General features: G+C 39.2%; 1 pseudogene; it reads left to right on the top strand.

Moving 5' to 3' along the window:
* Window positions 1-1486: 1486 nt before the first annotated feature.
* On the top strand, window positions 1487-4257 carry LOC121762251 (annotated as a pseudogene).
* The last annotated feature ends 1122 nt before the right edge of the window (window positions 4258-5379 follow it).

The following is a 5379-nucleotide window of genomic DNA, read 5'->3' as shown; positions in this document are numbered from 1 at the left end:
CCGATGACATATACCCACGGTGGCCTGTTTTTCTGAACACGATCAGCTGTCCAATTGGTGATAAGAGAGTTTTCTTTGCACAAAAGCAGGAGGCGGCACGCAAGGATGTGGAGCGGGCATTTGGTGTGCTTCAATCACGGTAGGCAATAGTGAAAGGGCCGGGGCGTCTCTGGTTCAAGGAAATCCTTGCCGATGTCATATATGCGTGCATAATCTTGCACAACATGATAGTCGAACATGAAGGTGGGAGCATCACCGATTGGACCGATGACGAAATTGCATCCAGCTCCTCCAACATGGCGACCGCGCCCCCCGCTCGAGAATTACCGACGGGCTTCAATGAGGTTCTATCTAGACAGGCCTCAATGTGCAACCAACACGACCATGCGCAACTCATGAACGACATGATTGAAGAAGTGTGGGCCCGTAACCGCCGTCGCTGAGTTTGCGTATTTTTTTGTAATCCGTATTGTAATTTATTAATTTTGTAAATGAAATGAAGGTTTTTCCCAATTTTTGTAGTTATTTAAATATTCAAATAGAAGAAAATGCTTAGGGCGCGGCTTAGGGCTCCCCACTGCAGGTGGAAGGGCAGGAGGATAAAATGCTGACGTGGCGGTGTATAGGGCGGGCTTTAGAGCGCGCCTTAGGGCGCCCCATTGTGGATGATGGCCTAAAGAGTTTCTGAATTTAGAAAGTGTATATTATTATGAAACGAACTAAAAAGAAAATAGTGCATATTCTTAGAGGAGGAGAGAATAGTAAACAAAACATACATATATTCATGTTTTCACTCTGTAACGTGCAATTTAGAATACAATATCTCGATTGTAAATAAACATAACAAATTCAATTCAAGTCCTTAAAATTATTAATACCGTTAAATAAAAAAAAACAGATTAAAGCATGAATATTAATTGATTCACGGTATAAAGAACATTATTCCTAATATGTCCAGGATATCAAATTACAAACAACTCTTAATCAAAACTTCAATTAGTTTGATAGCTACAATAATCGTATTTTATTTTTCACTCCAATAATACTACCATACTTTCGAAATTATAATACTCCATTCGTTCTGCGGTAGTGGAGGCGTTTCTTTTCGGTACGCGATTTTAAAAAATCTGTGTTAAGTGAGTGAAATAAAGAAAGAATAAAGTAGGAAATGAAAAAGATAAAGAAATGAGAGAGAATAAAGTAAGAGAGAAGAAATATGTTAATTTTTATTTAAAAAAAAAGAAAATGGCTCTATAGAATGTATTAAAATGACAAAATAATTCCCACGATTATGGAACCGAGATAGTGATAATTTTTAATCATAGACTAACATAGTAACAACCGGACCTGCAGTAATTATTAATTTAGCCTATTTACTTTGCAAGTTATGTCAAGAAAAGAATTATTACATGAATTTTACATGTGTTTATTTTGTGAGGTATAGTCTTTTATGGGGCTTTAAAACGACTTCAGGCCTGAGTTTTTTTCATGTACTCCATATAAAAGTTAGTACTAATAAAATGCATAAAATTGAAGGAGAAAGGATGGAATATTTGATTCACGTCACATTCGGAAGTTCAATAGAATCTGAACAAGTAAAATTTTCAGCCCAGCCCGAATTCATCAAATGATCCGACTTCAGAACGAGCGAAAAAAGGATCCAAATGCAACGACTGTTTTCCAATTCGTTGAATTAATAAAGCAGATATTTTGTTTTAGGTTTTGTTTTTTTCTTCATAGGTGATGTAGTTCATGGGCAATTTCTTGATTTTAGGCGCATATGTCTCGATGGTTTTAATATTTATGGCTTAAAGTTCTGAATTTTGAATTTGGGTTCTAAATTCTTGCAGGTATGATGGGTTCTTCTTGTCTATGCTTGCTACAAGTATGTATCCTTTTCATGTTCTACAATTCATTTCATGATTCTTGGTCAAATTTATCAATATTTCCGCCTGATTGGTTGAATATAATCTACTATCTTGTATAGTTTCTTAACTACTTAGTATTTTAGAATGATTGTGGCAATCAATTGGAAGAGATACCATTCGTGTGCATACCCCTTGCACATATGGACTGTGGTGAGCTTGCTTTAAGCTTTCAAGAAAGGAAAAAATGGGATATTTATCTTTTGCAGAGAGTATTGAGATTGTTAGTAATCACAATTTGTTTTATCTCTTCTTATTGTTAGGTTGACTATACGACTACATTCATTTTCCGGCTCTTGATGTTTGTGGATAATGGTTTAGCTGCTGGAATGGAATTGTAAGGACTTCTCCAAGCCTTGATTAATAGTAGTATTTGCATACAATCTTTACTTAGGATGTAATGCATTGATGTAAATCTTGGTCACAATATTTGGAAAGAGGTTAGGCAATAGGAGTTTTTTCTTTAGTAAAGGGGAAACAAATACTTACGATGTGCATCTAAGTAACTGGTGCATTTGGATAAAGAATGATAACAGTTTCATTCATTTACAAATCTTCAAATTCTGGAGATGCTTTTATAATAAATTAATAACCTTAGCCTTGTCGACAATTACTCAGGGATCTCAGTTTGCAGCAGAGGTATAAACTATTTTATGGAAGGATTGTTGTATTTTCCATCCTTGTTCTGCTCCTTTATCCCTTCCTTTTGGCTTGGACGGTCACTGGTACTCACTGGTTCACTCGTTCAAGAAACTGCGTAAGTTTCTCTTTCTCTCGTCTTTGCATCAGCTAGTAGAAGTAGACCTGTAGTGGATATAACATTTAGAATCATTTTTCAGTTGCCAGAAGTTGGTCAAAAATGGGGAATCCTTATTTGGCTGCTTTTCAGCCATTTTGCACTCGTTTGCATTGCTTGCATCTGTAAGGGAAAGGTAAGACACGCCTTTACCTAGAAGTTATAGAACCTGCGTTACTTTGTTCGAGCTTTTGTAGACTTCTTTTTGCATTAGAATTAAGATGGCGATGGTGTCATATGCGTTTTAACGGATTGTTCTTTTAACAAAACTTGTGTTCTAAGTTGATCTTTTCCATATCTTGCAGTGGTTAACAAGGAGACAAGCGCATCTATTGCGTGCACAACAAGGGATCCCTGTTTCAGAATATGAAGTAAGTTCATTTAACTGATAGTTCATTCGATAGTTTTACACTTATATGCACAAATATACTGTGCTTAAGCGAAGTGGCCCTTGGACAGCGTTTTGCTCGACAACCCATGACAATGAGTTCACTAGTTTTACAAGATTTATCTTTATTGGAAGGTGATTTCCTTCATATATCCTTTGCATGTTGTCTTTGTTGGGAAAGATTTCGTATGTTGAAACTGCAGAGTCCTCGGACAAGTTAAGTTGCTGATTAATCGATAGTTGGCTCTCAGTGATAACAATATGATTTCAGTTTTGATACCTATCCATTCTCCTCGAACATAACTGATTGTTAACTATGTGTTATTTCTCGTATAGGTTCTAGTCGACATGTTACTCTTAGAGTCCCGGATTGGGCAATTGAAGCTGCTGGGAAAGAGACGAGAGGGCTGGGTCAAGATGCTGCAGCTACGTACCACCTGGCTTTACTTGTCCCCAGCTCAGGTAACGAACGAGCAGAAGTCTACCTTCCTCTTCAAATGAACGAGCAACTGATTTCTTATGGCATACAGAGAGAAGCAGTGAAGGCACTTATTCAAGAACTTCCCAACTTCATGCTCAAGGCAGTTCCAACTGATTGCAGCAAGTGTCTAATACGCTTGGAGGAGTTTCGTGTTGGAAACGAGGTAAATCTATTTTGGTCGAATGAAGGCGACATCCGTGTGTTTATAAATCAGAGTAAAAGATTCACCATCTGCTATAGGCGAGGTTTGCCTTGTGCTCACAATTTTCATGTGGAGTGCATCGACGAGTGGCTCCGGCTCAACGTGAAGTGCCTGAGATGTGGTTGCTCTGAATTCCCGAACCTCGACTCGAGTGCGTTGTTGAACATCCACACGGATACAGAGAGGCCATCTAGCAATGTTGTCACTGCAGTTCAATACGTGAGAAACCAGACTCCTAGCCAGAGCTATCTGTTGAGACTGCAGGGGTTGCTCCGCCCCGTATGATTGGAGAATGGCAGTGAGGGGGATGCTGCAGAAACACCGTCGCATAGCTCGGAGCATGTGCGGGTGGTTCATGAAGAACCTACTAATAGATGAAAAAGGGCTGAATTTTGTGTATTATTCGATTGCACATTGACATTGCACTGACATTTCTTATGATTTAATTTTATCTACATTTTTTTATATTGAGACTGCTTGCGTAAATTAGACTACATGAACTTGTAAAGAAAATATGTTAATTTTTTGTATTTATATATGTGAAAATATTTTTGAATTACAATGGATAGTATGAATAATTATGAAAGTTATACTATATTTTTAACATGTTATCATATGTCACAAGCAAATACTCATCACATTCGCAATGGTTTCCCTCTATTAGAGCATCCACAACGGTGGTGGGAGTGAAGGCCGCCGTCCGTGCCAGCGGCGAGGACGAGGACCGCCGCCGCTGCACTCGCGCCGTGCCAGCGAGCAGGCGACGTGGCGGCTTATGATTGGGCAACGGCATAGCCGTTGCCTTTGAATTATTAATTTTTTTTATTTTAAAAATCGTTTTTAAATTATATAAAATGATTAAAAAGAATTTTTTTTTCCAAATTCTAAAAATATGGCCGTTTTTTTCCCGTTTTTTCTGAATTTTTTTTCCTCTAAAATCATCTATAAATACACACATTCATCATCCATTTATCACATCAATTCATCTCCCATTCATCTCTCATTCTTAAAATTCTCATACAAACTATCAACACATTCATCCCTCATTCAAAACCTCAAATGGATTTCACCCATATTATGGCTGAAGCGGAACGCGAAGAACAAGAATACTACGAACAACATCGTGTCGCTTACGAAGCATATGTCGCGGCGAATACCCCCGCTCCTCCTCCTCAACGAACCAGATCAAATCGGCGCTACATCCATCGTGACCGGGAGGGAGCCCACGAAAGGCTCGTTGCCGACTACTTTGCCGACCAGCCGCGGTTTCCGGCATATTACTTCAGGCGCCGTTTTCGCATGTCAAAGCGCTTGTTCATGCGAATTGTCAACACATTGTCCGCACGTGTTGAATTCTTCCAAACATGTCAAGATGCAGCCGGCCGGCAAAGTATCACGCCGTTGCAGAAGTGTACGTGTGCCATCCGACAACTCGCTACTGGGCAAACGGCCGACATCTTCGACGAGTATTTGCATATCGGTGAGTCCACTGGAATCCTTTGTCTAAAGAATTTTTGCGAGGGCGTTCGTTCAGCTTTCGGGGATGAATTCCTTCGGGCACCCAACACCGATGATTGCCAACGGTTG

Source organism: Salvia splendens, chromosome 13 (assembly GCF_004379255.2).
Source record: "Salvia splendens isolate huo1 chromosome 13, SspV2, whole genome shotgun sequence".
Lineage (NCBI taxonomy): Eukaryota > Viridiplantae > Streptophyta > Magnoliopsida > Lamiales > Lamiaceae > Salvia > Salvia splendens.
Note: the sequence above shows the minus strand (reverse complement) of the source record. Positions and strands in the feature narration are given on the sequence as shown.